We start from the raw sequence: 12,031 nt of genomic DNA, 5'->3' as shown, positions 1-12,031 counted from the left end.
CTGCCAGAGGAAGTGGTGGAGGCTGATTCAATTACAACATTTGAAAGGCATCTGGATGGTTTTATGAATAGGAAGGGTTTACAGGGGTCTGGGCCAAATGCTGGCAAATGGGACTAGAATAGGTTAGGATATCTGGTCAAAATGGACGAGTTGGACCAAAGGGTCTGTTTCCGTGCTATACATCTCTTTTACTCTAGTCCCATTTGCCAGCACTTGTTGTGAAACTTGAAAGGGTTCAGAAAAGATTTACAAGGATGTTGCCAGGGTTGAAGGATTTGCAGATTCCTTATATCTTCCTCACAATAGCAGAATGGGAGGATTATCACAGAGTAAACTCAAAGAGAAGAGTTTGGCCCCTCTGAATTACTATCCCAGACTGAGAGTGATTTTGTTTTGTAAGTACATTTTAATGGACATTGGGGAGAAACATTTTCAGGTGGAAAACTGTTAAAAATTTCGATTTGATATTTGGAGTGAGTCACTCGATTCAGCACGATCTGAATATCATCAGCACTTTGACTGTTGAAGCAAAGGTTTGTTTTTGGAAGAAGATTTCAGATCCGTATCACTGAAGCACTGAGATATTCAGAACACTGGTTAGGCAATGTCGTGAGCATGTTTTTTTTTACTTTGGGGCAAAATATCTCAGGAAGTATCTGGTGGGGCGACAGATACACTCACATGATACCTTGACTCCACCTTCGACAGAATGTTTCAAAATCATTACCTGAAAGGAAAAGGGTAGGTAGGTGATCAGTATCGCCTGCAAGTTCACCTCCAAGTCACAATCTATCTTGACTGTTCCTTCGCTGTCGCTGGGTTAAAATCCTGGAACGCTCTCCGCAGCAGGGTCTCTGCACACGGAGGACTTCACAGTTCAAGAAACATAGAACCTAGGAGCAGGAGGCGGCTATTCAGCCTTTCCGAGCCTGCTCTGTCATTCAATATGTTCTCCCAGCCTCCTACTTCCTGATGAAGGGCTTATGCCCGAAACATCGATTCTACTGCTCCTCGAATGCTGCCTGACCTGCTGTGCTTTCCCAGCAACACACTCTCGACTCTGATCTCCAGCATCTGCAGTCCTCGCTTTCTCCTGCTTGTCTACCTTGGATTCCAGCATCTGGAGTTTTTTTTTGTCTCTATTCGATACGATCATAGCTGATCCTCGACCTGAACACCATATTCCTGCTTTCTCTCGATAACTCTTGACACTTTAATGTCTTGACATTCACCTGTCTCTTTCTTGAATATTCTCGATTTGGAGACGCCGGTGTTGGGCTGGGATGTACAACGTTAAAAATCACACAACACCAGGTTATAGTCCAACAGATTTAATTGGAAGCACTAACTTTCAGAGTTCTGCTTCTTCATCAGGTGGTTGTGGAGAATAAGATTGTAAGACACAGAGTTTACAGCAAAGGTTTACAGCGTGATGTAACTGAAATTATTTATTGAAAAAGACCTGGATTGTTAAGTCTCTCATCTTTTAGAATGACCATGTTGGTTTCAGTTCTTTCATATGTAAATCGAAAAACTTTTTAAAAATGTTATGGCTTTACAAAATTATGAGGGGCATAGATAGGGTAAAATAGGCAAAGTCTTTTCTCTGGGGTCGGGGAGTCCAGAAATAGAGGGCATAGGTTTAGGGTGAGAGGGGAAGGATATAAAAGAGACCCACGGGGCAACTTTTTCACACAGAGGGTGGTACGGGTATGGAATGAGCTGTCAGAGGAAGTGGTGGAGGCATCTGGATGGGTATATGAATAGGAAGGGTTTGGAGGGATATGGGCCGGGTGCTGGCAGGTGGGACTAGACTGGGTTGGGATATCTGGTCGGCACGGACAGGTTGGACGGAAGGGTCTGTTTCCATGCTGTACACCTCTCTGACTCTATTAACAAATGGTGTTACGTTGGCCCAGATAATGTATTGAAGGTGTTAGCTCCCTGTGTGAGGCAGTCTGTGCCACAATGGTCAGACTGATTCTAATCCACAACCACCTGATGAAGGAGCAGTGCCCCGAAAGCTAGTGCTTCCAAATAAACCTGTTGGACTATAATCTGGTGTTGTGTGACTTTTAATTTTGAATTTCTCAGTGTCCTGACCTCCGCAGACCTCTGTGGTAGCAAATTCCAGAGGTTGAAGAAAGCATTTCTCATCAACTGTGACTCCTGTCTCTGGACTCCCCAACTTGGGAAATATTCCTCCTGCTTCTAGTCTCTCCAACCTTGTTAGTATTTTGTACATTGCAATCAGATCCCCTCTCATTTTAATAAACCTGATTGAATACAGGCCCAACTGAACCAATCACTCCTCATAGCACACTGCTACAATCCCTGGTATCAACCAAGTAAACCTTTGTTGGAGTCCCTTTATGGCAAGTAAATATTCTGAGACCAAAACTGGCACAATTACTCCAAATGTGGTCAGACTAAGGTCTTGTATTGTTGCAGTATTTTTTAACTCAAGAGGGCAGCTCACTACCAGTTTCTCCAATGCAAAAAAGATAATCAGAGGGTTAGATAGGGTGGACATCCTTTTTCCTCGGTCGGTGATGGCAAGCTCGAGGGGACACAGCTTTAAATTGAGGGGTGATAGGTATAGGACCGATGTCAGAGGTAGTTTCTTTGTTCAGAGAATCGTAAGTGTGTGGAATGCACTGCCTGCAATAGTAGTAGACTCAAGATTCAAGCGGTACTGCAAAAGCACAGCAGGTCAGGCAGCATCCGAGGAGCAGGAAAGTCAATGTTTCGGGCAAAAGCCCTTCATCAGGCTATTCCTGATGAAGGGCTTTTGCCCGAAACGTCGATTGTGCTGCTCCTCAGATGCTGCCTGACCTGCTGTGCTTTTCCAGTACCGCTCGAATCTTGAGTCTAATCTCCAGCATCTGCAGTACCCACTTCTGCCACAGTAGTAGACTCGCCAACTTTAAGGCCATTTAAATGACCATTGGATAAACACATGGATGGAAATGGAGGCCGGTGAGTCTCACTTCTGTTGTGGGCAAAGTCTTAGAGAGAATTGTAAGGGATAGGATTTATGCACATCTAGATAGGAATAATGTGATCAAGGATAGTCAGCATGGTTTTGTGAAGGGCAAGTCGTGCCTCACAAACCTTATTGAATTCTTTGAAAAGGTGACGAAGGAGGTTGATGAGGGGAAAGCGGTAGATGTGGTATATATGGATTTTAGTAAGGCGTTTGATAAGGTTCCCCATGGTAGGCTACTGCAGAAAATACGGAGATATGGCATTGAGGGTGAGTTGGAGGTTTGGATTAGGAATTGGCCGGATGGAAGAAGACAGAGGGTAGTAGTTGATGGCAAAGTTTCTTCATGGAGTGCCGTCAATAGCGGTGTTCCGCAAGGATCTGTTTTGGGACCATTGCTGTTTGTCATTTTTATAAATGACCTGGAAGAGGGGTTAGAAGGTTAGGTGAGCAAGTTTGCGGATGATACGAAAGACGGAGGAGTTGTTGACAGTGAGGAAGGATGTGGCAGGTTACAGCAGGATATAGAGAAGCTGCAGAGCTGGGCAGAAAGGTGGCAAATGGAATACAATGTAGCTAAGTGTGAGGTGATTCACTTTGGGAAGAATAACAAAAAGATGGGGTACGGGGCTAATGGTCGGATACTTGGTAGTGTGGATGAGCAGAGGGATCTTGGTGTCCATGTACACAGATCTCTGAAAGTTGCCACCCAAGTAAATAGTGCGGTGAGGAAGGCATATGGCGTACTGGCTTTTATTGGTAGAGGAATTGAGTTCCGGAGTCCGGAGGTCATGATGCAGTTGTATAAGACTCTGGTACGACCGCATCTGGAATATTGTGTGCAGTTTTGGTCGCCATACTATAGGAAGGATGTGGAGGCACTGGAACGGGTGCAGAGGAGGTTTACCAGGATGTTGCCTGGTATGGAAGGAAAACCGTATGAGGAAAGACTGAGGCACTTGGGGCTGTTTACACTAGAGAAAAGAAGGTTTAGGGGCGACTTGATTGAGGTGTACAAGATGATTAGGGGGTTAGATAGGGTCGACAGTATGAACCTTTTCCCGCGTATTGAGTCGGGTATTACAAGGGGGCATAGCTTTAAATTAAGGGGGGGTAGGTATAGGACTGATGTTAGGGGTAGGTTCTTCACTCAGTGAGTCGTTAGTTCATGGAATGCCCTGCGAGTAACAGTGGTGGACTCTCCCTCTTTATGGGCATTTAAGAGGGCATTGGATAGGTATATGGAGGATAGTGGGTTAGTGTAGTTTAGGTGGGCTTGGATCGGCGGAACATCGAGGGCCCAAGGGCCTGTACTGCGCTGTATTCTTCTATGTTCTAGTGTAGGATAGATGGGCTTCAGACTGGCTCTATCGGTAGGTGCAACATTGAGGGCCGAAGGGCCTGTACTGTGCTGCTATGTTCTATGTTCTAAAAACTGAAAGACAAGCCAGCAATGTCCACATCTCATGAAAGAATACAAAACGTTATCAGAGGTAAAGAATTGAGTCTGGGCCATCTCCTTCTACAGCAATCCAGTCTAATTTCACTGCACTATCCCCAGAGAACTACAAGATATTTCCAACAACTGCTGATCCCATTTCCTACTGCCAGCTGTACAAATTATTCGTTCATGAAGCTCAATTTCACAACCTGCCTTGGTTTTGTTGTGTTCTCTTTGACTTCTACCTCCCGAATAAGCATTTCACAGGGCATTGGAAAGGGAGTTATTTGCAGCCTGAAAGCTCAAACCAAACATCATATTTAGACTTGACAGAAACACTCAATTCATCATAGAGTCAGAGAGATGTCCAGCACGGAAACAGACCCTTCGGACCAACCCGTCCATGCCGACCAGATGTCCCAACCCAATCTAGTCCCACCTGCCAGCACCCAGGCCATATCCCTCCAAACCCTTCCTATTCATACACCCATCAGTCCTGAATATCATTGGATTTTGAACATAGATCATCTGTGGACGATCCTTCAAACGATCACCTCCTCTGTCACCGTGGAGTTTCAGGCACACCAGCAAAACCCTGGAAGTACAGGCCCTTTGGAATGGGATGCAATTCCCTTTCTGATCTGGATACTCGTCAAGTAATCACACTGGATTTATCTGTTCCAAGTGTGGGAATGGATTCACTCATTCAACAGCCTTCCCTCCCTAACCCCCCTGATCAGACAATCAATGAGGAACTCTTAAATGCCTGTGTGTTGCATGAAGGGCTGTAAACAGTCCAGAGTTAAGATGTCCCATCGACATGTACGCAGGGGTTCAGGCGATCATCTCCGATTACTGTGCACCAGCGAATTCACTAGCGAGAGACCATTCAGCATGGAGAACGGACTGACTCAGTTATCCAAACCGATCGTGCATCACTAAGTTGCTACTGAGGAGAGACCTGTGAAAAGCCCATAATGGAGGATGTTCTGTAAAAGCCTCATGGAACAAATGCCCTATCAACGTGTTCGCACGAATGACAGCCTACTCTGGGTTCAAGTGATCATTTCATCAGACTGTATACAGGTTCCATGACCATCCGTTACTTCTCTCACAACACAGCAGGCAAACAGCCTGTCGGGGTGTGGGTGCTGTGATCAAATGAATCTCTCCTGACACTCAGAGCAGGTGAACAGTTTCTGTACTGATGTATTTCCACAGTGCGCAGATTTCTGAATCCCTTCCCACAGTTTCTGTAATTTCGTCCAGCTCCTCAGTCTCCACAAATTGAATAACTGGTTGGAGTTTCAGCCACACACACACACACTTGTACAATATCACCCCCGTTGTGAATGGAGTGTTTTTTTTCCCAGGTCAGCATAACCAGTTAAAGCTCTTTCCACGGTCTGTGCTCGAGAACACACTCACTCAGTACGTGTCACTGATTAAAGGGGGAGAAAGTGAGGGCGGCAGATGCCGGAGACCAGAGTCGAGAGTGGGGTGCTGGAAAAGCACAGCAGGTCAGGCAGCATCCGAGGAGCAGGAGAATCGACGTTTCGGGCATAAGCCCTTCATCAGGAATTGTTGATGAAAGGAGTTTCTATCATTAGTTTATTGGAACATTCTCAATGCAGTGAATGCATGTCTTGGTACTTGTCCTGTCACACTAACGATTGAAATCCTTCCCCTGAGACAAACGTTTTTTTATTCCACATTCAAAAGCTGATGATATTCAACACCAAATGAATCAGGACCTATCCAGTAAATGGTAGGACCCTAGGTGGTGCTGTCGAACAAAGAGGACTATAGGTACACAGTTCCTTGAAAGTTGCATCATGGGCAGACATTTGAGGGAGCAGGAGAATCGACGTTTCAGGCAAAAGCCCTTCATCAGGGATGAGGCTTGTGGGCCAGGGGCTGAGACTGAAATGGGAGGGGGGTTGGGACTGGGACTGGGAGGAAGGTAGCTGGGAAAGCTGACGTAGATGAAGGTGGGGGAGAAGGTGATATGTCAGATAGGAGGATGGAGCAGATGGATGGGAAGGACGATGGACAGGTCAAGAGGGCGGGGCCGAGTTGGAAACTTGGAACTGGCATAAGGTGAAGGGAGGGGAGATGAGGAAACTGGTGATATCCACATTGATCCTGTGTGATTGCAGGGTCCTGAGGCAGAAGATGAGGCGTTCTTCCTCCAGACGTCAGGTGGTTAGGGTTTGACGATGGAGGAGGCCCAGGACCTGCACATCCTCAGCGGAGTGTGTGTGGGAGTTGAAGTGTTCAGCCACAGGGCAGTGGGGTTGGTGGGTGCGGGTGTCCCAGAGATGTTCTCTGAAACGATCCGCAAGAAGGCACCCTGTCTCCCTGACGTAGAGGAGACCACATCGGGTGCAACAGATATAGAAGATGACATTTGTGGAAGCGCAGGTAAATTTATTTCAGATGAGGAAGGATCCTTTGGGACCTAGGACAGAAGTTGGGGGTTGGGCACAGGTTTTGCACGTCTTGCGGTAGCAGAGGAACACAATGTTTTTGCCTCGATTGCTTTCTATGGCTGTGAATTCCTCAGGGCCAGCACTCCCCGGTGAAATCATTTCTCGTCTGTCCTAAAATGATTACCCCCCCTTACTGTTATATATGTGGACTCCCTTACCATTGGGAACATCCTTCGCGCAGCCAAATTGTCTAGCCCTGTGAGAGTTTTACAATTTTCTATGAGACTCCTCCCCCCTCATTCTTCTAAACTCCAGTGAATCACATAAGACCATAAGATGTAAGAGCAGAGGTTAGGCCATTCAGCCCATCAAGTTTTTCTCTACCATTCAATCATGGCTGATAGGTTATTCCCCCATTTTCCTGCTTTCTCTCTGTAACCTTTGATCCCCTTGGCAAACAAGAACATCTCCATCTCAGTCTTTAATATACTCAATGACCTGGCCTCCACAGCCTTCTGTGGCAATGAATTCCACAGATTCACCGCTCTCTGGCTAAAGAAGTTTCTCCTCATCTCTGTTCTAAAGAGTCTTCCCTTTACTCTAAGGCTGTGTCTTTGTCTTGCCTGCCAATGGAAACATCTTCCCAACATCCACTCTGTCCAGGCCGTTCAGTATTCTGTTAGTTTCAATTAGATCTCCCCTCATCCTTCTAAACTTCATCGAGTATAGACCTAGAATCCTCAAACGTTCCCCATCTGTTAAGCCTTTCATTCCTGGCATCATTCTCGTGAACCTCCTATGGACCCCCTCCAGGGCTTTCCTGAGGTGTGGGGCCCAAAATTGCTCACAATACTCTCAATGTGGTCTGACCAGAGCCTTATAAATCCTCAGAAGGACACCGCTGCTTTTCTATTCTAGTCCACTCGAGATGAATGACAACATCTGTATTTATCTTCCTAACTGCTGACTCAACCTGCAAGTTTACCTTCAGAGAAATCTGGCCTAGGACTCCGAAGTCCCTTTGCACTTCAGATTTCTGAATTTTCTCCCCCTTTAGAAAACAGTCCATGCCTCTATTCTTCCGACCAAAGTGCATGACCTCACACTTTTCCACACTGGATTTAATCTGCCACTTCTTTGCCCACTCTCTGAACCCGTCTAAATCTTTCTTCTGCCTCACCCCCTCCACCTATCTTTGTATCGTCTGCAAACTTAGCCCGAATGCCCTTGGTTCCTTCATCCAGATCATTAACGTATAAAGTGAAAAATTGTGGTTCTCAACACTGAGCCTTGCGGAACACCACTAGTCACCGGCTTCCATCCTGAGAAGGTCCCTTTTCTCCCAACTCTATGCCTTCTACCAATCTTCTATCCATGCTAGCACCTTGCCTCTAACACCGTGGGTCCCTATCTTACTCAACAGCCTCCTATGCAGCACTTTGTCAAAAGCCTTCTGGAAGTCCAGGTAGATAACATCCATTGGCTCTCCTTGGTCTAACCTACTTGTTACCTCCTCAAACAATTCTAGCAGATTTGTCGGGTATGACCTCCCCTTGATGGAACCATGCTGACTTTGCCCTATTTTACCATGCACTTCCAAGTCTTCAGAAATCTAATCCTTCACAATGGGCTCCAAAACCTTACCACCAACTGAAGTCAGGCTAATCGGCCTATAATTTCCCATCTTTTGCTTTAGTCCTTTCTTAAACAGGGGGTTTTCCAGTTCGCTGGGACCCTCCCTGACCCCAGTGATACCTGAAAGATGACTATGAAACTTCCAGCATTGCTTCAGAACTCAAAAGCTGTTTCTGACCAGTGCAGACTCTAATCCTAAATGACTCAATCTCTCCTCATACGTCAGCACTGCCATCCCAGAGATCAAGATGGTAATAGAACATAGAACAAGACAGCGCAGAACAGGCCCTTCGGCCCTTGATGTTGCGCCGACCTGTGAACTATTCTCAGCTTGTCCCCCTACGCTACCCCAAAATCATCCATGTGCTTATCTAAGGATTGTTTAAATCTCCCTCATCCTTCCTTGCACTCCCTTTATAGCAAGAACATCCTTCCTTCGATAAGGAGAACAAACTTGCACGCAACATTTCAGGTGTCCTTCTGATGACACGAGGCATTAGTCACTTGCGAGAGGTGTTCTGTGTAGCACAATTCATACTTTATGTATTACATAACAGAGGGAAAAGTCACAGCACATGGAGTCATAGTCATAGAGATGTACAGCATGGAATCAGACCCTTCGGTCCAACCCGTCTATGCCGACCAGATATCCCAACCCAATCTAGTCCCACCTATCCCTCCAAACCCTTCCTATTCATATACCCATCCAAATGCCTCTTAAATGTTGCAATTGTACCAGCCTCCACCACTTCCTCTGGCAGCTCATTCCATACAGGTAACACCCTCTGTGTGAAAAAGTTGCCCCTTAGGTCTCTTTTATATCCTTCCCCTCTCACCCTAAACCTATGCCTTTTAGTTCTGGACTCCCCGACGCCAGGGAAAAGACTTTGCCTATTTACTCTATTCTTGCAGCAGATTAATATTGAATGGTGACTGTCAACCACTGTAAAGGCATACTGACTGTTGCAGACTCTATGGCTGAAAACCCATACGCTGCAGATCTCTATGACTCAGATGTTTTTTTTTCCCCTCAATACTTGACAGCAGTTTCGTTAGATTGTTAATTCCAGATATTCTTTCCTTATGAATTTTAATTCCACTGCCTGTCATAATGGGATTTGAATGTAGGACCCCAGGGCATTACCACAGACCTTTGGATGACTAGTTCAGTCACCAGACCACTCCAGCACCGCCTCCAACCAGCTACAGTGTGTCCTGACAAAAAGCAGGACAAATCTCATTCGGGCAGTTACTCCCTCATTAGTCTAATTCCAGCCGTCGGAAAACCGATCACGAGTGACGTTGACAGCACTGCGAAGCACTCCGCCTGATCACTGGGTGGTTCAGTTCAGATTCCACTCAATGCTATGACCAATAAAAGAAAGCATACCAAACGCCACCTTCACTATCCTATTTACCTGCAACTCCACTTTCAAGGAGCTATGAACCTACACTCCAAGGTCTCTTTGTTCAGCAACACTCCCTAGGACCTGACCACACGAACTCTCCAAAGAGCATCCCACCCAGGCCTAGACTCCCACAATCCCATATTTTCCACGGTTAACTCCTTTTCCCAAAATGCAGCACCTTGCAATTACCTAAATTAGACTCCATCTGCCACTTCGCCGCCCATTGGCCCATCCTGGCTCAATTAGCTGGACTGTTGGTTTGCAGAGCAGTGTGATGCCAGCAGCATGGGTTCAATTCCCTTCACTGGTTTGAGGTTACCATGAAGGACTCTCCTTCTCGACTTCTTCCCTTGCCTAAGGTCTGGTGGCCCTCACGTTAAATCACCACCAGTCACTTCTCTCTGATAAGAGAGCAGCCCGTCTGGTCAGTAAGTGTGTAGTGACACAACAAGAATCCCTAAGGTGCTGAAAGAGGCCATTTGGCCCATCACATCCACACAAACTCTTGAAAGAGCATCCCACCCAGACCTAGACTCCCACGATCCCATATTTACCACAGTTAACTCACCTAACCTGAACACTGGTCAATTTACCATGGCCAAACCACTTCACCTGCACCTCTCAGAGACTGGGAATGCTGTGGCAATTAGCTTACCTCCTGTGCCCCCCAAAGTCTGTCCACCATCTGCAAGGCACAACTGGGAATGCGACGGTAAGCTCTGTTTGTCTGGATGACAGCAGCACCAACTACGTTCCCAAAACTCAACTCCACTCAGGACCAAAGGAGCCGAGTTGATTGAGACTCAATCTGGGAGCTTCAATCAAGATATCCATAAAGATGTTGATGCCTTTATTCCTCATTGCTTGCTTCATGTGCATAATGCCATTGATGGACTCAATACTGCCTGATCCCTCCATACCTCTGAGTTGGTAGCTCAGTGGTTAGCACTGCAGCCTCACAGCACTAGGGACCCGGGTTCAATTCCAGCCTCGGGCGACTGTCTGTATGGAGTTTGCACGTTTTCCCCGTGTCTGTGTGGGTTTGCTCCGGTTTCCTCCCCCAGTCCAAAGATGTGCAGATTAGGTCAACTGGCCACGCTAAATTGCCTAAAGGGATTTGTAGGTCAGGTGCATTAGAACATAGAATATAGAACAATACAGCACAGAACAGGCCCTTCGGCCCACGACGTTGTGCCGAACATTTGTCCTAGCTTAAGCACCCATCCATGTACCTATCCAATTGCCGCTTAAAGGTCACCAAAGATTCTGACTCTACCACTCCCACAGGCAGCGCATTCCATGCCCCCACCACTCTCTGGGTAAAGAACCCACCCCTGACATCTCCCCTATACCTTCCACCCTTCACCTTAAATTTATGTCCCCTTGCAACACTCTGTCGTACCCGGGGAAAAAGTTTCTGACTGTCTACTCTATCTATTCCTCTGATCATCTTATAAACCTCTATCAAGTCACCCCTCATCCTTCGCCGTTCCAACGAGAAAAAGTCTAGCACTCTCAACCTATCCTCGTACGACCTATTCTCCATTCCAGGCAAATTCCTGGTAAATCTTCTCTGCACCCTCTCCAAAGCTTCCACATCTTTCCTAAAGTGAGGCGACCAGAACTGCACACAGTACTCCAAATGTGGCCTAAACAAAGTCCTGTACAGCTGCAACATCACTTCACGACTCTTGAATTCAATCCCTCTGCTAATGAACGATAATACTCCATAGACCTTCTTACAAACTCTATCCACCTGAGTGGCAACCTTCAAAGATCTATGTACATAGACCCCAAGATCCCTCTGTTCCTCCACCTGACTAAGAACCCTACCATTAACCCTGAATTCCGCATTCTTATTTGTTCTTCCAAAATGGACAACCTCACACTAGGCAGGGTTGAACTCCATCTGCCACTCCTCAGCCCAGCTCTGCATCATATCTAAGTCCCTCTGCAGCCGACAACAGCCCTCCTCACTGTCCACAACTCCACCTATCTTCATATCATCTGCAAATTTACTGACCCACCCTTCGACTCCCTCATCTAAGTCATGAACAAAAATTACAAACAGCAGAGGACCCAGAACTGATCCCTGCGGAACTCCACATGTAACTGGGCTCCAGGCTGA

At 46.5% G+C, this 12,031-nt stretch overlaps 1 pseudogene; it reads right to left on the bottom strand.

Annotated features, from left to right (window-relative positions):
- LOC122543487 overlaps positions 1–12,031 on the bottom strand; it is a 54,754-nt pseudogene that overhangs the window by 15,478 nt on the left and 27,245 nt on the right.

The sequence above is a fragment of the Chiloscyllium plagiosum genome, chromosome 44 (genome assembly GCF_004010195.1).
Source record: "Chiloscyllium plagiosum isolate BGI_BamShark_2017 chromosome 44, ASM401019v2, whole genome shotgun sequence".
NCBI lineage: Eukaryota > Metazoa > Chordata > Chondrichthyes > Orectolobiformes > Hemiscylliidae > Chiloscyllium > Chiloscyllium plagiosum.
The sequence above is the reverse complement of the archived record's forward strand: the minus strand, read 5'-3'. Positions and strand labels throughout refer to the sequence as shown.